Below are 23,860 nucleotides of genomic sequence, written 5' to 3'. Positions count from 1 at the left end.
TAATCCAACCAAACAAAAATCGCAACAGGTCCCCTAAGTAGTTAAGCCAACGAATAACAAATTCCTATATTAAACTATGGGGACTAGTCTAATAAATAGCCCATTGTCCCATCTCGCTCTGATTAATATATTTTTGTATCTGTATGTTACACTTGCTATTTTCTTTATTTGCATTCTTTTAAACTTCACTAATTATGGATGTTGTCTTTTTCCCTTGTTAAATCCAATTACCTAATTCTTGATATTCTTTGAGGTTAATAATTACAATTATATTTTATTAAATGGAAAAAGAACAATTTAATCATAATTCAAGATAAAAATTATTTTATCACTAGCGGTTTTACCCCTAGAGGCATCTAGGGGCCCTTGATAAGTGGGGGGAAGTTGACCCCTCCCCTACTTTCAGTTTTAGTATGTAAAAGAAAAAGTTTTTTTTAAATGTTGGGTAGGAACTAATTTTTTCTAAACTCAAAACTTCTCAGGACAATGAAAAACTTGAACCAAGAAGAACTATATCAGTTAAGCGGTTACAAAGAATCTTCAGTACCGACAGACACCCTCACACACACACACACAAACAGACAGACACAGAAACTGTTACTTTTATATAAGGATTAATAGACACTAAACTACTCCTTAATATGTTGATCCTATTATCAGTCTAAAAGATAGGTCAATAAAGAAGAACCAAATTGGTCCAGCGGTTAGCAAGAACTTTAGGCACAGACAGAAAAAACACACGGACATCCTATCTTTTTTATACAGGGATATAACTTTTAAACGAGAGGAAATTTTTTTTTCCAGATGATATTTCTCCCCTGCTTTAAAGCACTATTTATGATACAAAATAGATTGATGTCTGTTTGTCCATCTTTCTGATGCTTAAAAACTGATATGGTTCTTTTTTTACTTTACTATGTAGCTTCTCATTGGTCCTTGGATCGAAGGTTTATAACTTTTTTTGAGAAAGAGAAGAGAAATCGCCCCTTAAAAAAGGACCACAACACACAAAAAAACCTTTTTCTTTTTAAGTCTAAAATAAAAATCTAGTTGTAGAATTCAACCACTTCTTCCCCTCTCAAGTGTCCCTAAAGGCCTCTAGGAGCGTAGCCGCTAGTACCAAATAAATATATTCTGTAATGTTTTTATACAGACAGATGAACAAACAGACATACTTTGATTGTAGAGTTTTTTGTGTATATATGTATCTTTATAATAAAGTAACACGTTCTATGTAAGTCTTTGTGCACCAAGGGATCTCACTAACCACTGAACCAATATGGTTCTCCTTTACATGGTAGCTTCTTATATGTCCTGGTAAGGTTTATTACTATTTTGGGGATGGGTACCATCACTATCCCAAGAGAATCAACTCTCCAAAATAAATGTTTTTAACTTTTTCATTAAAAAAACTGTAATTGTAAGGGGGGGTTCGTCTTCCCCCCCAACCTAAGGGTCCCTATATGCCTCTAGAGGCGTAGCCGCTGCTAGTAGAGTATCCAATGATATAAAGCAGTAAGGTTTTTTATCTGAATCTCAAAATTAGGCAATTAATTATGAATAAAAAAATCACGCAACCTTTCTTTTTAAAAAAATCAATCTTTAAAGTTAATTAATGTGAAAAGTATAAGTTTAAATGAAAAAAAGTCTTTAGTAAGTGCTATTTATTTTTGATGATAAAGATTTTGCAAAAGACGTTTTATTGCTATGTTGATCAGAAATATGTTAGAATTTGTTGTTAGGTTTTTTCTACAAATCTTTATATTGAAAGTCTAAATTTGAAAATTGTGATTTTTCTAAAGCTTATAGTATTTATATAAGTTGTTTGTATCTTTAAATAAAAAAAATATTACAAATCATTTTTTGTTTTTTTTTTATTCAAGATTTTCATTTTTTTTTCAATTTTTTTTCAGAACTTTAAATTGAAAAAAAACCAAAAGACCCCGCTAAAATATTTTGTCTCCACCTGGAATCATCAAGGATTTATGTCTATTTTCACCCTACATAGGTCCCAGGGCTCGGCACTTACTTTTGTCTTGATTCAATTGTAGCCCACAGTGTGCTGTATATTACCCTTAACACATGAAAGCAGTAGTTGTTTTCAAAACCTTTTTTTTTAGATTAATTATAACTTATAAAATTGTCGACGGGGTAACTTCTGACTTTAATTAATGCTTGTTTTTCTTCAAATTACCTTGAAATTTTAAACTTAGAAAGTAAAAACAGTAATAAAAAATAAACATATCATTTAACTAAAAATACTGGCACAATTGATTTACATTTTACAACATATACTTTTTTTTAAATTGAAGTTTTTCTACAATTGGGTTCGGTTAGTCTGGCCGTCCGTCAGTAACAGTTAGCTTTTTAGGTGGAACAATTACCTTTTTCATTAACTTGGACATGTTAGAATTTTCCTATCGATTTCAAACTTTGCAAGGTTATTCCTGTACTAATAAGATACGGTTTAGAAAGCGTATCAATTCTATAATCATTACCAGAATGTACATACGCCCATTTTTAATATGTTGATTTTAACTTTTTTTAACAACAAATTTTTATGTGTAAAAATTATCTAATTGATCTGATTTTTGAAATACTGATTCCTAGGACAACAAAGTTCAATGTTTAAAGCAAAGCATCTTTATAATCAAGTCCTAAAATGTAATTATGTCCTTTAACATTATCCTGTATTTAAACAGTTTTTTTAATTACAAACAATTAAACAAATTTACTTACACATTTGTTCCGACTTTTATAACTTTATATTCTGATTATTCACTTCTAAAACTGCACAATGATAATGTCAGTTTGTCCTACGGTTTCATAGCTTCGCTTTTATAGATGTTGTCATCCTTGTTTATATAGAAACAATTAGCATTGACACTCGAATTTTGTATGTAAAAAAGACACGATAGTATTAAGTTATCAACCACATAAACAATAGATTGTTGAAGACATTAGGCCTTTAATTGATTATATCAAAGGACTGTTATTAATAAGTATACCTAGTCAAATTAGTTAACAACTTAATAGTTGATTATACATTAAATAACAAGGATGACAATTTCCATAAAAGTGAATCTATGAAAGGGTAGGACAAAAAAACATTAACAATTGTAGAGTGTCATAACTGAATAAGCAAATATACATATATGTATATGTATAAGTCTAAAAAAATGTATGTAAATTTGTTGCAAAATATAGGATACTATTTATGGACATTCCTACATTTTTTATATGCTTTGTTTATAACATTCTACCTTTTTGTAGTAGGAATATAAAAAATGTTTCAAATCAACTTTTTGTAAATAGACAACGATTGTAGAATTGCTATGCTTTCTAAATCGTACCTTACTATTACTACAGAAATAACCAACCATGCCAAGTATAAAATCAATAGGACAATTATAAAATGCCTAAATTAACGATAAGAATATCCTTTATGGACAGACAGACGAACAATAAATATAGAAAACCTTTACATCTCATTTCTGCTGCTTGATTTTAAAAGAAATTAAAATCAAGCAGCAGAAATGAGATGTAAAGGTTTTCTAATCTAACCTAAAGACTAACCTTTATTAGTTTGTTAACGTAAAATCCTGCATTATTAAAGATACTTGTTGTATGTATATGCTTCTATTCTTTATCTTGAAAGAGTCTTGTTTTAAAAAAATATAATTATAGATCAACAAGGACCAAAATCTTTGACCTATTTAGATTATGATCACATTTTGAAAAAGGTTTTGCCATGTCTTAAATAAGATACAAAATTAAATAATAATTGTTTTCAATTGCTATATAATCTTAAATACACAAGACAATAATTTGGTGTTTAATTAAGATATACTATCTCAATATAAAAAATAGCGATTGTGCCTATCGATTTCAAACTTTGCATGGTCATTCCTGTAGTAGTTTGGTACGATTATAAAGCGTAGCAACTCTATAATCATTACCAGAATGTCCGTACGTTCATTTAAAACATGTTGATAACTTAACAACTTTTTTAACAACAAATTTTTATGTGATCTAATTCTCCGTTTGATCTGATTTTTGGTATATAGATTCCTGGGACAACAAAGTACAATATTATAAGCGATGCAACTCTATAATCAAGTCCTAAAAATGTAAGTATGTCCATAAACATTATCCTGTATCAAGCAGATTTTTTAACAAATTTACTTACAATTTTGCTTCGACTCTTGTACTTTTATATTCTGATTATTGAGTTCTGACACTATACAAGTGTTTATGTCCGTTTGTCCTGCCGTTTCACTGCTTCGCTTTTATGGATGTTGTCATCCTTGTTCATTATATCAATTATTTTATCCATAGAAAATTCAAAATGGTTTAGAAAAAAAATATTTACTTTTGTGTAATAAACGGCAAAGGATCTAAACAATTAGAATTAATAATTAAAAAGTACTTTTGATATGACTTTTTATATCACTCATAATGCATAAAATAACCATTGTTATAAATCCTAAATATGCAGTGTTGAATTGTCTATAGAAATATTGTTTTAAAACCTCAACAAATATGACAAACTTATATTAATAAGCCATGAACATTAAGATTAAATGCTATTTTAAAGTCAAATCATCGCACATTTTTGGTTAAAATCTTTGAAATTCTATAATCCTGAAGAAGGAACAGATACAATTTAGGTAACACCAGTTTTGATTCAGCAAATATGTCTATTTATAGGATCCATTGACCGCTTGTTGCGTGTTGGTTTTAAATCCGCTAAACTGTTGAGGAAAAGTGTGTACTTTTATTGAATTTTTATTTGTCAGTTTAAAACTAGTAGAGTTTAAACTTTTCAACCAATTATACTAATCTCTAGAAGAGGGAATTGTGTAACTCCATTAATCTTTAATCGTCATTGTCTTAACCCTTGAGATCCATGGATTGGAGAAAAAGTTGTACAAAATAAATTTTCTTCAGGTTCTAAATCCCTGGCCCTGATATTGAACATAAATTGTGAGATCTTCAAACATGATGCGAATTTCAAGGGAGGCCCTTACTAGGAGTCAACGAATAGGTCAATGAATGACAAATATTTTCGTCCCAAATACTATATTATGGTTTCCCGTATGGCTTCGAAACCGAATGATATCCGCTGAATTAGAACCGGTTCTCAGCCGTACTAAATAATCATGTATAGCATCGTGTTACAGACAATTCTTCACGAATACAAAAATTAAAATCATAATATTAATACCAGTTGTGTTTGCTCGGACCTTCAGCTAACAAAACTGGTGTTTTTTCTAATTTTTTTTTAAAATCCGCGGAAATATGTCTATTATACGATGCGTTAGATAACTACTAAAACCCTTTTTAAATGTATTCCAAAAATACAAAGTTTCTAAAATTCATATAATCTATTTGATAGAGCAAATTTGAAATATGAAAACAATTATTTTACATCCCATTTATATATCTCTATTTCCCTTTTCATATTTTACACAATGATCTATTTTTATCAAAACAAGAAAGATATTTTTCAAAGAAATGTGTGATGAGTATTTTTTTTATTCAAAATCATTTAGGTTGCTAACATGGACATTATTTACTGGTTCATCCAGTAGGAAGGGATGGGATAGGACAGGGACGTCCAGGGATTATTATTATTTTTTTTTTTGGGGGGGGGGGGATAATGCAAAAAATTTTGGGGGTGCCGTTGGGGGGGGGGGGGTAATCCCCACTTTACCCCCCTTGGACGTCCTTGGGATAGGGTAAAGAAGAAAGTGGATGGGGGGGGGGGGGTCTTTAATTTAGCCAGGTATAAGTTTCACATTATTAGAGTAAATTACAATCTTGTGTAAGATCCAAGTAATAATAGATGCATCAACACTTCAACCTTATGGCTTTCATTTATGATAGAATATTTTAATAGAGAAGCTATACTCCTCATTAAAGATTTGACCTAGTTATTGCAAAGAAAGAAAATTTACTTTTGTTATGTGAATATGTTTAAATTGGTGTATATAACCTTAAATATGTAATATTAACACTTTGATTTCAATTTAGATAAGAAATTGTTAGTTAATTGAAGATTTTATATATTTCTTATTTAATTTCCGTTTTAAAATATTGAAATCCAAACCAGCCCCCCTCCCCCTCCACTGGTCGCTTAAAATTTTACTAAACGTAAAGGTTGGTATTTGTGATATTAGGGAAAGTGTATCATATCAAAGTTATAGCTTGTTCATTTACGCGCGGTTGTCTAGCCCTAATCTAAACTCTGTTTAGAATATAATTCTGACAATAAAATATTGTTCCTTTACTTATGTAAAATAGCCCAGTGATCTAAATGGATAAGACAATGGCCGATAAGTTGATGTACAACCCCAATCATGATCCAAAAAATTTCTCCTTCTGTAGATTAAAATTAGTGGATAAAACGTTTGAACGCTCTTTTTAATTAATAACCCATTCAAATTCACCAACGTCACCAACGAATAAGAAAACGTTATTATAATTTTGTGATTAGTGTAATAAACAGCCCATTGTCCCCAAGGAAATATCGCGCGCCGCAAATTTTTTTACCCCCCCCCCCAAATTTTTACCCCGGGGGTAAAATTTGCTTGGAGGGGGGGGGGGTATCTAGATTACCTCGTACCTCGAGGGGGGGGGGGGGTAATTACACCACCTGAAATCTGTTGGCAGGGTTAATTTTGTTACCCCCCAAAAATTGTTTGGGGGGGGGGGGGCAAATACACCATCCTGAATAGTTGGGGGCCAGGGTAGGGGTAAATTTTAAATGGAGGGGTAAAATGAAAAAAAAAATTGGGGGGCCTACGGCACCCCCAAATTCGTTTCGGGGGGGGGAGGATAATCCCCACTTTACCCCCCCCCCCCTTGGACGTCCTTGATTGTCCCCTCCCTCCCTGTATAAAAAAGTCATCTTTGTATAAAACAAGGTCCCCAAAGTTTTCTCTGTAAGGCTTGCAGATTATTGGTCGTCTCGGTTCAACTTTTCAGGAAGAATTGATGTTTTTAAATAATTTTTTTAAAAGAAATCTATTTTTAAGGGGAAAGGGGGTAAGCAAACAAAAACCCCAAGAGAAATCGCCCCTCTCCTCTTTCACAATTTGCTGCGTTGAAAAAGGAATAAAAATGAGAAATATGATTCAAAACAGGGAGGGAGTGGATATTTGGATGTTTATTACAAACAGTCCCCAAAGTCTTAAATACGTTTTCTTATTGAATATTGATTGGTTGGTTCATTGAGTATCCAAATGTTTCAACCACTAATCATAATTTACAAAAGTGGTAATTTTGTTTATCATCATTGGGGGTGTACATCAATTTATTAGTCCTTGTCTTCTCCCTTTGGATTCCTGAATAGAAAACCTTATTTCCGGAAAATTGTCGAGATCTCCTCTTGTAAAAATATGATCAATTGAGATTGACACCAGCAATACAACTGAATAAAACTACGTTTTTTACTAGCGCAACTACACTATAACTAAAACTATTTGCGATGCCCCTAACCGTTGGGTAAGACGAGGGAGTTAAATAAAATAGCCTAAAACCAACCCCGGGCATATATTAGGCTTCCCGAAAAGTACAACCTTTTTGGATCGTTATTATCCGAGATGTTAAGCTTCAAACAAAAATAACCTTCTCTTGTTAAGCAAAAATAGTAAAGAAAAGAAAATTGCAGCTTTTTTCTATTATCAGATATTTAAGCTTAAATAAACAGTTCAATTCATAACTTGTTATTATTTTGTTGTTGCTGAGCTTATTATGGATATATTTGTTCTTGTTTTATATTCATTACTATAAACTACGTTTAATGTATTCAATGAAACATTTTTAGATGCGGATAATCTCTAAAATTGTATCTCCCCTAACCATCTTTCAATTATCTTGATACTTTTTAAAGGAAAGCTTTTCTATAATTAGGGTCGGTCCGTCCGTCCGTCCGTCCGAGATAGATAGTTTTTATTCGTTAATTTAGGCATGTTAGAATTGTCCTATCGATTTCAAACTACTTTGCATGATGATTCCTGTAGTAGTTAGGTACGATTTAGAAAGCGTAGCAACTCTATAATCATTACCAGAATGTCCGTACGTCCATTTTAAACTTGTTGATTTTTCTAATTTTTCATGGTAAATTGTTCCCAGGAACATTTTACCATGAACCTAACTAGATTCAAATTTTCTACTTATTCCTTCATGTTTTTGATTTATTTAAGATTTTCCTCTAAAAAATGCGGTAAAAAAGTAAAATATTCATTAAAGGAAAAACTTTACATTCTAAATAGAATATTTTATGAACGTATGTAACCTCAAAGCCTAACAAAAATTGGACAAAATGACGTCATACTGGCCTACAATTGGTCAATTAATTGGCCTCACATCGGTGATTTAGTCTTTGTATTTGTTTATCATTGGTCATTTGTATTTTATGACGTCCTTTTTTATAGGCTCTATAGAGAGCTTCAACAAACATCAACAATTTTTAGAGCAGGAACACTCTCAAAAAACATGAAATAATTTCAACCATGGTCATTTATATACCCTAACTCATATAAAGATTATTTTTTGGTCCGGTCAAGTTGAGTTTTTGACCGCCTTAGTAATACCTATTCAAAGTTTTATGTAATGAGAAAACAACTTAAAGGTCACACGACTAAAAAAAACTACAGTCCCTCTAACACTAGCTATACAGTTGCTACTCTTTTTAATCTAATAAATCTACAGTATAGATTATAGGACAGACGTACGAACGCACACTGAATATAGATAAGCATCGCTTTAAAAAATATCTAACTTACCTTAAACAGTGTTTGATCGAAAAAGGCACTTATTTTTTATTATATATAACTCACTTTTTCACAATATATACTCTTATGCAGATATCCAAAAATCTAAAAATAAATAAGTATGTATAAGAAGAAGCACATTTAACGAAGAATCTTGTTTTTAATAAACTATAAAATATGTATGTTGTGTTTGAGTGTCTTTTCTTCAAAAAGCACTCTAAAAATTTATCAAACATAAGATATTTGTCATTTTATTAACTTCTGAATATTTTCCACGAATAGAATTTAGTAAAATCTTAAGATTTTCAATATTTTTAGATGGGAAGAAAATAACATTAGTATTAGTTAGGTTATGTTAAGTGAAGTTTAGGTTAGAAGGTTCTAGGTCACAGGGGTTCTATGGGGTAAAGGGGTAATTACCCCCTTTAAATGAATTTGATTTTTGATTTTTATTCCCCCCACTCAAAATAAAAAAGCTTAGACGTCCTTGCCTCTATGATATAAAGAGATAAAGAGGGTGCCATAGGGTGCACCCCCAAAATTTTTAGTTACAATAAGTAAGCCCAAGTAAGTTAGAGTTTATGGGTTAGAGCCACCATCAGGGGCTCGAAATAAATTAAAAATAAAGAGGTGGTTTCGTCGGCCTAAAAACTAGAAAATACAGAAAAACTATGCCTTTGAATTATATTTTGATTTAAAATTTTTGGGGTTTTCATGTTAGCTGATTCATTAAGTTGAGAGTCCAAACGGCACACCCACTAATTGATACATGTGGATGTACAATGTACATCAATTTATTAGCCATTGTCTTATCCCTTTAGACCCCTGCAAAATTTTAGACAATTTATTCATTTTTTTGCAGTGAACTTTGGCCATGTTTTATAAGCAAAAAGAGTTTTACTGACACTATAAACTGCTGGGTGAGATAGATCCCTGTTAAACAAGGAAATATTTTGTTGACATTTGCATTGCTAATTTGTTATATGTCAACATTAATAGCATTTATGTCGACATATTGGTTTACATCATTACTTTGTTTAATATCAAAGTTGATTATTATTGTACTCAGGGCTCAGCAGCCGCGCATCAGCCGCCTGAAAGACTCATGAAAATTAACCTTTTATAATTTATAAAATCAGGTGGAAGTAAACACATTAACCAATTATGGCAATCCTTCTGTTTAAAATAGATTTTAAAGCATTCAAAAGGGTTTAAATTTAAGGCTTTGTCGCGGCTGTCGCGCGGCTGCCGAGCACTGGTTGTACTAATGTAAACCTACGTTGGCAATCTAACCTTATTCTAATAATTTGATAATAAAAGTTTATGTTGATATAACAGCAGCATTGCAGTTTAACAGAAATGTATCTCATATACATTCATCAAAACATGTTTTTAGTATGTTTAGTTAATAACAAAATTATTCAATTTTATAGTAAACATTTAACAACAATTTTCCTTCTCCTAAAGTAGATGTGTTTTTAGGGGGTGTAAAGGAAAAGAAACGGGTGTTCCAATTAGATTGTACTTTTCTCAAAGGTTGTATCCGTTGTAATCAGCCCCTCGACCGAGCATAAGCCACAAATATTAACCAGATTGTGTGCAATTAAAATAAAAAGCATTAATTGTCTGTTTTGGAACTGATTTAGACATCCAGCTGAATTTTAAAGTTTTAATATGACGATTTCATTGAGGCTTATGCTATATACATGCCCTGCTTGTAATGCAAAGCTTTTGAATTTATCTAAACGAAAACTATAAATCACATTTATAATGTTTTAGGCTATTTTCATTGAAGTTTCTTTATCTAGATAGAATATTCATCCATAATAATATGTGTAAAAAAACACAAATCAAAAGTCAATTTTTCATTTGTTGTATACTCTTCAATTTAGAAAAAACATTCATTTTTTCTTCCCTCTTTAAAAAATTCTTTTAACCCAGGGAGGGAGGGGACATTGGGCTGTTTTTTACACTAGCCTCAAATTTTTTTTGATTACGTTTTTTATTCCTTGGTTTAACAACTTTGAGGACTTTTATTGAACTTTGATTGGTCGGTTCATAAAGTTAAGTGTACAAATGTTTCAATCACCAATTGTAGAAGTGGTAATTTTGTGTATCATCATTGAGGATGTTCACCATTTTATCGGCCATTGTCTTATCCCCCTAGATCAGTGCTTTTCAACCCCAATATTTACAAGCTTACTACGAAGAATTATCAACATTGAAATTGGAAGAAGATTAATTTTACTACCTATTCTATTAATTATCAAATATTAACAAAACTATCTAAAAACTACTAGAATATATCACTGTGTTTTTATTAATATCTGTTTCATGAATTATTAGCGTACCCTAATTTTGATAGATATATCTAGAGCTAGTTTTAACTACTAAATGTTAAATTGTTGATAATTGTTGTGAAAAGAGGAGAGAAAAATCCCCATATATCTCCCACACCCAAAATTATGCCTCTCAACCCTCTACCCCCCCCCCCTCCCCAATATGTGTGTATCCAGGCTTATTGCATATACAGGGTGTGGCACGCAATTGTCCAATTAAAAAAAAATTTTCTTGCTTAGTTTCAAGAAGCAATATACAGTATATACAGTACTTATATTTTGCTTTCTCTCAGTTATTTATCTTTTTTTCTCTTTTTCTCTATTTTTCCTTTTAATATCTTTCTATAGAAATCTTTTTAAAAAGCTTCACTGCTATTGAATAAACTAGTTGCTTCGTCCCTGTAGGAGAAAAATGAAAACAGTAAAAGTGTCGAACTATGACGTCAGAAAAAATTAACAATTAACCAATGAGAGGCCGCTATATATTTTACCATTACAAATACTGGCTTCTTATTGGTTAATTGTTAATTTTTTCTGACGTCATAGTTCGACACTTTTACTGTTTTCGAGAAAAATAGAAAGGGAGGAAGGGTGGATGTCAGGAAAATAGCCTTAAACCACCCCAGGACATATAAAAGCCTTTCTAAAAATTACAGGCAATTAGAACCTACATTCGTTAAAATTTAAAGCTTTCAAAAGATGTACTCGCCTTGTTCTACATTGTCCATATAATTATGAACATTTTCAGTGCCACACTCCTCCTGTGTGTTTATATACACATTCAACATTCATACTAATATATTTTCTGCGCTTCTTTGTATCGGAGCTAATAACGCAGTCGAAACGGAGGAAATTATTGGGGTCCCGACTGTGGGATTTCAAATTTGAATGGAATTTTTTTAATATCTCAATATCAATAATGAATAGCTCTGTTCACAAATTTAAGCTAGCTTTTGTTTAAAAACATCATATCGATTTTATACTATGTTTTTAAAGCAAATTCTCATATTTAAGTTTAGATTCTTATCAGATATTCTTTTTGATTTGCCTAAAATAACAAATTTAAAGAAGAAAAGAAAGAGTGTCAAACCTCCATTCCAATATTCTTATTATATTGCTTATATTGCATTTTTGATTTTTGCAAAGCATTTGATTCATTTAACACCATATTGTCAGATAAACAAGAGTTGAAGTAAAAACTAGGATATTAAGAATTCTGTTGCTGTTTCCTGATATTAATTTATACATCAATTATATACATTTCTTACACACTGATAATTTATAAAAGAGGTTGTATGTTTGTGTGTCTCTTTGGACCTCGTAAACACCTCAATTATATCTTTTTCCATTAAAAAATTACATCTTCTCGACATGGAGTTTCCAAAGCCCAGCTTTTAGAAGGAATTATTTCTTATAATTTCATATTTCTAAAAATTTGTATAAACTTAGCACTTAATCTGTGTTCTAAAATAGTTAATGATCCTGTCTTTTTAAAGAAGCACTGCTCTTCTAGGATAAGTAAATTTTGTTTGAGTAAACTCAGTAAAGATTTGACTACCAAAGAAATAATGGATTTAGAGGTAAATCACCGAAATTTAAACTTTCTTTATTTTCATACTAGCTGCTTTGCCCCTATCCTATAAGGGAGAGCATAGGAGGTCAATAATAACCAAAAACCACCCTAAACATTTTTAAAGCTTTCCTGAAAAGTACAACCCAGCCGGACAAACATTTTCTAAGATATTAAGCTTCAGACAAAATAAACCTTAATACTTAATGTAACAGGATATGTGTCTTGTTTAATGACAATTTTTTTATTTACATGCTACGTTTGTTATTGTTATTGTCAACCTTGTTGTAAGTAGAATCTAATTGCAGAAAAATGGTGGACAAGACTCTAGATAAAACAGGGATAAAAGGATAGGGCAGGGTTATCTAATTTAAGCATTCTTATTCTCAATGGTATTCAATCTATTTATGGTTTGTAAATAATAGTGCTCGGCAGCCGCGTGTGAAAGCCTCAGAAAATTATAACTTTAAAATTTAGTTGAATATCTAAACCTGTACCGAAACATACAATCAATCTTTTCAGTTTAACTTTGAGAGTGAAGCGAGGCTGCCGAGCCCTAGTGAATATTAAAGGAGAATAGGGAGTTTATGATTAATTTGAACTTTTTTTTCTATAAATTTCATTCCTGAAATAAAGCAAATTCTTACTTGATTAAGTCATTTTTAGTAGCGAAGCTACTTTGCATGTCTGTCTTTATATGTATGTCTGTCGATTGTTACTCAACAATAATTCAATACTCACACAATCGCTCATTCGCTGACCGACTGAAACACACACGCTTTAAAGCTTACAACAGAGATAAATTGCGATTTTGGTATTTTATCTCTATGATGTTACTGATTAAAATTTTTTTTCTTACATATCACCAGATTTAACAATATCATAAGTCATAACTGTATTGAGAAAACTATTATTTCCAAATTAGAATATTTTACATATAATTTAGTTGTTTCGCCACATAGGGACACACTTGTTTTTGTTAGAATGCATTCATAGAAAAGTATTTTCACTGTAAAAAATTAGTTAGTGTCTTATTTAAACGCAAAGCTTTTCTATAACAATTAGGTACGATTTAGGAAGCGTAGCAACTCTATAATCGTTACCAGAAAGTCAGTACGTCCATTTGAAACAGACTGATCCTATCTGGGTTGTTTTGTAATAATGATTATAAGCGAGGCATCTCTATAATCAAATCCTAAAAATAAAATTATGTCCTTTACTCTAACCAATTTTGCAACAAATTTATTGTATTTATTGTTTTTTTTTATAATTTTGTTCAAACTTTAAAATTAATTTACTGACACTCTGTAAGAGTTATTGTCTTTCAACTCTGATTTTAGAGAATCGCTTTTATGGATGTTGTCATCATTGTTTACAAACAAAGGCGATTTTATCCAAAGAGGCTTTCTAACAATTATATAAAATTTAGGACAAATACAATAATAAGAAGTCACAAAAATATAAAAGTAGGCAAACTATCCTAAATATCCAGCTTTTTGTTGATTAAGAACGCTTGCTTTTTGTTATTGTAAAATGAAATATTAGATAAGCAAAGGATTTCTAAATTAGGGTGTGTTCCCACGTCCGTATATGATCGTCTTAAATTAAGTCTTTTGTCCCCTCAATATTAAGCCCTGAACAAGTATAATTTTAAAAAAAAATTTGGGGGAACAAAGCTACTCTAGAATTCGACATGCCAATTGCGATAAGGAGGATTCTGCTACAATTCAGTATAGACAGCTGTAAGATTTTTTGTAAAAATTCCCTATACCAATGAGCATCCAAAATATAATTTACTTAGTCCGTTGGTCTGTTTGTAATGCTATAAAAGTATTACTATTGTGAAAGTTTTGTGATTTTCTATTCTTGATTTATGACAACTGACCTCACATCTGCACTCTAAAAAATCCCTTTTCCGTAGGTCCATCCATGATTTTGATGTGCATCGCTACTTAAGGATGTTGTCATTTTGTTTATTTCTTTCTTAAGAGGTTTTCAATTTAAGAATATTTTGACGCAACTTTATTTGTTTTTGTTTTGTATCAAAGAATTATATGTAGAGGGTGAAGTTAAACAAACGTTTTCATACACGTACAAACTTTTAGAAAACGGTTATTTTTCTACAAGTGGGATCAGTGCGTACGTTCGAAACGGATAGCCATGATCGTTATTTAAGGCATATTAGAATTTTTACAGTCTGTCCGTCCGTCCCTCCGTAACGGTCAGCCCTTTTCGTTAATTTAGACATGTTAGAATCCTAATACTAAATCTTATCCTCCGGGGCCATATTTCACTGAATACTCTCCCTATGGGGCTATATTATTCTTTACCTACCTTAACCTAACCTAAAATAAGGAATAGTTCGTTTTTGGTAACAATACAATTTGAGGGGAATGTATGATTAATATTATTTCATGCTGTAAAAATATTTGTGCCTTTGCAAAAACACTGTATAAGGGAAAACTTAGATATGAATTTTCTTTGTTGAAGTTTTCATATGTCTTACACTACGGGATAAGGGATATGACATTATATGTGGGTTCTTAAAAATTGGCTATGGTAGTCAAATTATCATGGAAACAAATCTATCTTTAAATTCTAGAAAAGTGCCTTAAACAAAGATAAATTATTAACATTGGATTTTATCGAGATTTTGGAGATTTTAAGATGATTTTGGAAGATATATTACTAAAATAATTTTGGTGATTTGGCCGATTCTGCGATACTTGTGTTTATTTAGAATTCACCTCAGAATTAAGAAAACTATATATCATTCTTTTGCCCGACAACAAATCATTGAGACAACATTTATTCCACAGGTGCCCTATCCCTTGTCTCTGATTACATTGACTAACGTAACTTTTCTAGAAGTCAAGGTCGTCATAATAGTAAATTAGTGTGTGCGGGGATATTAATTTAGTAAATTCAAGGGGATACTAATCGATATATTATTACTTGGATGTTGCACCAGATTTTTATGTACTCTAATTTCGCGATGTTCGCAGTTGGCTGAAATAACGATACCCCCTTTACTTCATACACTTTCCTCGTACTGTATGAATGAACTGGCCAATAAATAAGATTTATATTAGTAAGCTAAATTGACTACAACTTTTCTCCTGTCAATATATCTAAATATATCCTATATCCATTATTGAAATCAAGGGCATACTTTAATTTAAGAAGCGCAGCTACTCTATTGCTTTCTCCATTACGTCCGAATAAACTAATGAAAAAACAGTACATTCCAGAATGGCTTTGAAACCGATTAATAACCGCGGGATTAGAACCTGTTCTCGGCCATACAAAAAAATCATGTATAGCATCATATTACAGAAATTTTTCACGACCAAAAAACTGGTTTTAATCTTATAATTTTTCATTTTTATATCCGCGGAAAGTTGTCTATAATACAATGTAATAAATAATTATTCATTGTTTATTGTCGTATTTCAATGGTAATAACGTGATAAACTAAAAAAATGTTATTTTCTCTATTTTTTCTATTTCTGTTATTGCTGCGTTTTTACAGACATTATTGTTCTTGTTAATTCAGATCATTGAACTTTTAGTCAGTACACAAAGCACAAATCATTACTAAACAGACGATTATGTTTACTAAATGCTAAGCTTCTAGCTAGGCCTCTAGGGGCACTTGAGGAAAAAGTTAGGAAAAGCCGACCCTCATCTACTTGCCATATTAGTTGTAAACGGACAAGTAAAAATTACATTTTGTGGGGTTATTCTTTTGTAAGGAATTTTTTTCCCCCTAAAATAGATAAAAAATTTTACTGAACTAATTAGAAGTTCCATTGCAAAGTAGTACTATATCGGTTACGTGGTTAGCGAGATCCTTTGTTACAGACATTCTGTTACTATTGAGTAAATGTTGGGCGTTATCCTCTTAGGATTTTACTTCTCAATTTTTAAAATTCCACCCCCCCTCCCTCGTTTCGTAATTTTTTTTTCAATTTGGTTAGTTAAGGTTAAATTATATTGTTAGAGGGCCGAGCGCTGTGGTCATGGTTATTATTTTGTCAAGGGGAGGGATAAAAATTTTAAAAACTTAATAAAAAATTCTTAATAGGATTATACCTAATGTTCAATTGAACATCAAACTGTAACAAATACTATTTTGACAAGAAGAACCACATTTTCTTTTATTGTTCCAAGATTTTACTAAATAAACGTTTTATATTGAACATACCAACAAAAAGAAAAGACTTACTGATAGAGAAGTGAGTATATGATATGGTTTCTTACTGGTTAATCTCAAACAAAGAGTAGCTGTGCTCCTACTAATGTGAGTATATGATATGGTTTCCAACTGGTTAATCTCAAACAAAGAGTAGCTGTGCTCCTACTAATGTAAGTAAATGATATGGTTTCCAACTGGTTAATCTCAAACAATTCTCACCATTTCATCCTTAGAAATTACTCCATAAAATGGACTTAATGCAGGGATCTTAGGGGATGAGACAATAGACGATAGAATAGATTTATATCCCAAATGATGATAAACAAAGTTACTCCTTTTGTCGATTAAAACAAATAATAAAACTTTTGATACACATACAATTTACAGTCTAATGTGACCTTTATGCCTGAAATTTTTTTTATGTGTTTGGGGGGTTGGAGGCGGAAGGGGAATGGATGTTGTGTATCTGTGTGTATTTGTGTGTTTTGACTGTGCTTTTCTGGGAGTCCTAATGAAAATAGAATGTAATTAAGAAATAAAGTGTTCAAACTATTGCAGGTTAGTTATTTTTCGCCATTTTCCGCAGACGGCGGCGACTAGCAGCTGCCATAAACCACTGCACCGCCTCTGCCGAAATTTATGTATATAAAAATTTGACATAAAATTTACATAAAGATAAACATTTTCTAAATAATGGTCTCTTTAGCTTCAAAAACAAAAAAAATTATCTTTAAAATAAGTTTGGCAAATAAAAGGGTACTTAGATGTAAAATTTGACTTATACTGACTAAATGTTCGAAATAATTTATCAAACATGGGAGCGGCACAAAATGTTTTTGCCCTTTAGCTCAAATAGAGCATAAGATAACAGAGTGGTGCATTTAACACATTTACACCCCCCCCCCCCTCCCTCCCTCAGCGGTAAAGACTGTTAAGGGTTAAATATCATTGAGAATAAAAATGTGACCATTTGTCTTTAAGTGCCAATCAGTGTATAATATAAATTAGATTACCTATTCCTTACATCCTGTTAGTTAAAGTTTAAATAAAAAAATATGGTCGCTTATCTCAGCTATTTCTTTCTCATTCTTTGTAAGGACGTGCACAAAATTTAAAAGGAGGCACTTTAACCCCTTCCCATTGTCATCAAATTATGAATAGACATATTATTAGCCCCGGGAGAAGGGGGGGGGGGTGGCTCTAACTCTTATGGGTTGATATTTCTGTGGAATCTTCTAACCAAACTTAACCTAACCTAACAGTATTGCTTCGAAACCGGTTAATATCCACTGAAAAATCATGTACAGCATCGTATTACAGAAAATTTGTTCACGAATATTAAAATAAAAATCATAAAATTAATACCAGTTTTATTTGCTCAGACCTTCGGCCTCTAACACAACTGGTTTTAATCATCTATTTTTATAATTTTTAATATTTTCGGAAAGCTGTCTATAATACAATGCAATAAATAAACGTATGTTTTATATGTAAAATATGTTCTCAAATTTGATTAAATTGCTCAAACCTTTTACGCTCACTGTATAAAAACTTTTGATATTCTAATTTAACTTCTTAAGAAGATATGAAAAATAAGAAGGAAAATGTTCATTATATTAAGATTACTTACATGTATATCTGCTTTTTATTTTTATTAAAAATATTGGACAAATGCGAATTTCTTATATTAGTGATGCTTTTTTGTCTGAAAAATAAAATCTCAATAACTACTGAAGCGATTGGGTTCTCAGGTAAGCTTTACATTGATCCCTTGATCGTTTTATACTATTTAGGATATATTTGGAGTACATCTAATTATATTTTTCAAGCAGAAGTTAAATAAATAATTTTTTTCTTGTAAAAACGAATACTTTTTCATTTTTTGGGCACATAGATTAGCAATGCATTTCTCCGAAATTTGACAAAAGTGTAAGCATTTTAATTGTGGGTAAAAACCTTTATGTTAAATTTGGGACACTTATGCCCCCCCCCCTTTCCCATTATGTAAAGATTCTCTTTTCAATTAATACTTCCTCCTTTAGTGATGACTATAACATTATTTAATTAATTAAATATAATAATTTAATCAATAATGCCTAATAATTCAATATAATTTATGTTTTTAGTAGTGAAGCTACTCTGTAATTCGAAATGTCCGTCCGTCTGTCTGTCCGCCTGTCCGTCCGTCCGTCTGTCCGTCTGTCTGAGACAAAGTTTATCAAAGACTTGCTATTGGTTGGGGTGCTAGATCAATTCCTAGATTTCACGTTTTTCTTCTTAGCTTAATGCTTCAAAAGATATTATACATTTTTAAAAGGTTTCGTGATTTATTTCATTTATGTCTTTTAACTTACTCAAAAGATAATTTTTCTTGATGTCTAGTAATAAATTTTGAGCTTTGGTACTTATGGATGTTGTCATCCTTGTTTAGAAACTAATCGATATATTATTTCTTTAATGTACTCTGACGAAGTGATACTTCACAGCTGGCTCGAAGTTTACCCCCTTCCCCCCCCTCCCAACATTATATATATATGGGGGTTGGGTATTGTATGTTGTATATGTGGTACATTAGCATGATAAAGTATATTGCCTAATTGTTCCTATGTGAACTCTAACATTCCTGCAGTCTATCTCATGTCTATCTTTAGATTATTAGTTTCTGTATGAGCTATGCACACAAATGCGTATTTGAGATATATTGTTGACAAGGATGACAACATTATTGGGAAGCGAGACACAACAAATTTATTATTCTTCGCGAAATTTTACCGAAGTCTAGATCATTTAGCAAACAATTGAATCATATTTTTGCATAGATACCAGATTAGCGGGGGAATTAAGAACTTACTGACGGAGCTATTAAGTAGAACTTTAGAAACAAGAATCATCACATAATTAACCGATTAAACCATCATTCGTCTAAAAAAGGTTTCTGTTGGAGGTACAGAAATTGTGAATTATAGAGTAGCTGTGCTACTAGAATAAGGCAAAAACAGATAAATTGCATTTTGTCTCTTCATGTAAAAACTAGCGGCTACGCCCCTAGAGGCCTCTAGTGGCATTTAAATGTTTTTTTTTTAAATTTTAATATCTAATTTGAGAAAAAATTTGTCTATGTTACGATCAGCTGTTAAATTCATGTCTCTACGCAGCGCCACTACGCAAGCGACACTATGTGGCAGGAATATTTCAATTTTTTTCGATTTTATTATGATTTCTCTTGGGAGGGTGGTGGTACCCTCCCCCAAAATAGTTATAAACCTTCCCGGGACCTATGAGAAGCTACACTGTTAAGGAGAACCCGATCGGTTCAGCGGATACCGAGATCGGTACAAACACACAGACACACAAACACACAGACAAACAGACATCCTGTTACTTTAGTATAAGGATATTAATTTAACTAACTTATAAATTTATTGAATATTAAAAACCACTCTTTTTGCATTTTATTAGATTTAATAAAGTTATCAGCATGGCCGATAAATTAGTGTACATCCCCTATGATGATATACTAAATTACCCCTTCTGTAGATTAAATTTAGAAGTGTTGAAACGTTGGGACACTAAACTTAATGAACCAACAAATCAAAATTCATTAATATTCCCCTAAGTTGTTAAGCCAACGAATGAATAAGAAAACTTTGGGGACTTTTGTATTGAGAAATAATTGTCCCCTCCTCCCTAGTTTTCAGCCAAATGTTTCTATGAACGAAATAAAAAAAATAATTTATTATTATTATTGCATCCTTGACCAAAGGATAACATTTGATGCATGATATTTATTTGTCTGTCTGTTTGTCTGTGTGTTTGTACTGAAGGATCTCGCTAACCGCTGAACCGATCGGGCTCTCCTTAACAGGGTAGCATCTCATAGGTCGCGGGAAGGTTTATAACTATTTTCTTGGTGGGTGGGACACCCCCAACCCCCCAAAAATAAAAAATACACCCACCCCTAAAATTAAAAACAAAGAAAATAATTTCCCACCCCCCAAATTTTTTTTTTACTTTTTCTTTTAAAATCTAAAATAAGAAATTAGGTTATCAAATTCGACCCCCCCCTCCTCAAGTGCCCATAGAGGCCTCTAGGGGGCGTAGCCGCTAGTGATATATATATAAAGAGAGTGAGAGATAGATAGATAGATAGAAGAGGAGGGGGGGGGGGGGAGGGGAAGACAAATAGAAATTGATCTTTAATAAAATAAGTGAGAGAGATATAGATAAATTGATATATATTTAGATATCAATAAATAAGGAAAATCAAAATATATAGATAAATAGAAAGATAATGTGTAAATATGGATCCTAAGTAAAAAATATTCACAAAGTTTTCATCTAATTGAATTTGTCTCAACAAAAGTTGGACGGAAAATATGTAGTTTTGGATCTAGTGCAATAACTTTTTATATGATTTCATATATGTTAAATAAAAACAATGTTTTTTTTATATTAGTGCAACACTACTCTATAATATCCAATATTTGTCTGTTACCTTCTTTTGAAAAGTTTATAATTATTGTTGTGTACAGGAACATTTTACCGTGAACTGCACTAGATCCATATTTTTATACGACGTAGCTACATTATAATTAGGTAATAATTGTCTTTGAGTTTTAACATTCAAAATAAAAGGCAATCTTAAAGAATTCAATGGCAAGCCTACATACATAGGTGCAGAATAGAGGCTCTTTAATATTATGTATGGATTACATCATAATTTCATTTATATACATATTACATTCATTAAATATGTCATAAGATGTACTAGTACTAGCGGCTTCGCCCCTAGCCTCTAGAGCTTTGCCCCAAGAGGTGCTAAAATTTTTTTTTGGCGAAATACGTAAAAGGACCAAGGAAATCTTCTACAAAAAAAAATGGGGGGGGGGATTTTTTGTTTTTGGGGGGTTGGGGGTGTCCCACCCCCCAAGAAAATAGCCCAAAACCACCACAGGACCAGTAGGTATATTCCCTGAAGAGTAGAATCCGATCGGTTTAGTGGTTACCGAGATCTTAGGGGACGGACGGACGGACAGACAGACATCGTTCTACTTTGTATTATAGATATGATTACCCTATTTTTTTAATATCGAATGATTGCTAATGGAGACTATAGTCCTTGTTCTACTATCCAACTATTGAGAGAATGGATCGATTATTACATGGATCTTACATCGGATTATCATGTACTCTAATAAAGAAAAACCTGTAGCTGGCTGAAAAGATGACAATATAATATAATTTTGGGAAAACAGTTGACTTTTCATCATTAACATTGACTTAAGGTATTGTATTATCATTCTATGTAAACATTTGTGTTAAACTTTACTTGGGAGAATGCCTTAGATGTTTTAGTGAACCAACAATACCAACCCCCCTCTCTCTGAAAAAAAATATATAGGAGTAAGTTATAAAATCCGGAATGAGGGCCTATTTCTTGTCTTAAATCTAAGATTTTAATAATCATGAAAGCTTGTCTGTAATACGATGCTATTTATGAGTTTTCAGTATGGCAGAGAACAGGTTCTGATCAAGCGGATATTAATCGGTATTGAAGCCATAATGTAATATACATTCTGCAAATTGAATGATAAGACCCAAGAAGGGTTGATACTATTAGGTCTATTTGTAATTGCAGAGATGCTGCCCTCAAAGTTTGAGTGACCAGCCTGAAAAGCTGTTCCAGGAATTGTTATCATATTCAGGCACACGGGGATAGGCAAATTGAAGATAAATTAGATATCCAACATATATCTTTTTTCATATTCCAAAGCAATGCAACGCAAAGACAAACATATTTTTTTGGAACACGAGTGAAATTTTTTTTTGACCCGATGACCTATGAATGATTCTCTGTATCATATTGCATATATTTTTCCAGTTTTCTTAACTTTGTACTTTATGTCTACCATGTCCTTAATAAGTAATATCTGTTTACCTGGGTTAGTTGTTTTTATTCACGCAACCTTCCCACTTTTATATACTCCATTTTTAAAAGCGAAGCTTTTCTAAAATTAGGGTCGGTCCGTCCGTACGTCCGTAACGGAGAGCTTTTTTCGTTAATTTAGGCATGTTAGAATTGTCTTATCGATTTAAAATTTTGCATGGTGATTCCTTTAATAGTTAGGTACGATTTAGAAAGCGTAGCAACTCAATAATCATCACCAAAATGTCCGTACGTCTATTTTAAACATGTTGGTTTTTTACTTTTTTAACACCAAATTTTCATGTGATCTAATCATCCGATTGATCTGATTTTTGGTATATTGATTCCTGTGACAACAAAGTATAATGTAATAAGCGGAGCAACTCTATAATCAAGTCCTAAAAATGTAATTATGTCCTGAAACAATATCCTGTATTTAAGCAGTTTTTCAACAAATTCACTTACAATTTGTTTAAATTTCATACATATATATTCTGATTATTCTGTTTTGATACTCTACAAATGTTAATGTCCGTTTGTCCTACCGTGTCAGTGCTTCGCTTTTATGGATGTTGTCATCCTTGTTCTATTATTAAACTCGGTATTCTGTTTATCTGTTTTGTTTAAAACAATAAAAAAAAGAGACAACATATATTAAACACTCTTATGGTCATAGCTCTGAAATTAAATGGAACTAAAAACATAAGGAGTACATTAACAAATTAGAAAAAAGTTTATACGTGGATATTTTGATTTAGGTTGCTAACTTGGACATCATTAATTGGTCAGTTCGTTCAACCAGTAGAAGGGGAGAGGATGTGTTAAATGGGTGGATGGGGGTGACGCATTTTAGCCAGCTGTGACTATCACTTTATCAGAGTAAATGAAAATCTGGTGCAACATCCAAGAAATAATATATCGATTGAACCAACCTACACAAATTACAAGACTTTACTAGGTAAGTTATGATCATAAACAAACCATTTTATTTGAAGAAATATCTCAAAGTTAAAATTAAATTCAATAAGAAATAAAAATACATATAAA

The 23,860-nt window shown here is 31.7% G+C and overlaps 1 protein-coding gene across 1 annotated transcript in view; it reads right to left on the bottom strand.

Moving 5' to 3' along the window:
- LOC145311921 (spondin-1-like) overlaps window positions 1-11,155 on the bottom strand; it is a 100,117-nt gene extending 88,962 nt beyond the window's left edge. The window contains exons 1-2 of the mRNA XM_080150968.1: window positions 11,132-11,155; window positions 8,793-8,885 (exon numbers count right to left, since the gene is read on the bottom strand). The gene's annotated coding sequence lies outside the window, so the exon portion shown is untranslated. The remainder of the gene's footprint in view (window positions 1-8,792; window positions 8,886-11,131) is intronic.
- Window positions 11,156-23,860: the final 12,705 nt, after the last annotated feature.

Source organism: Acartia tonsa, chromosome 2 (assembly GCF_053477335.1).
Source record: "Acartia tonsa isolate MP-2025a chromosome 2, ASM5347733v1, whole genome shotgun sequence".
In the NCBI taxonomy this organism is placed as follows: domain Eukaryota; kingdom Metazoa; phylum Arthropoda; class Copepoda; order Calanoida; family Acartiidae; genus Acartia; species Acartia tonsa.
This window is presented reverse-complemented; position numbering and strand designations above follow the sequence as displayed.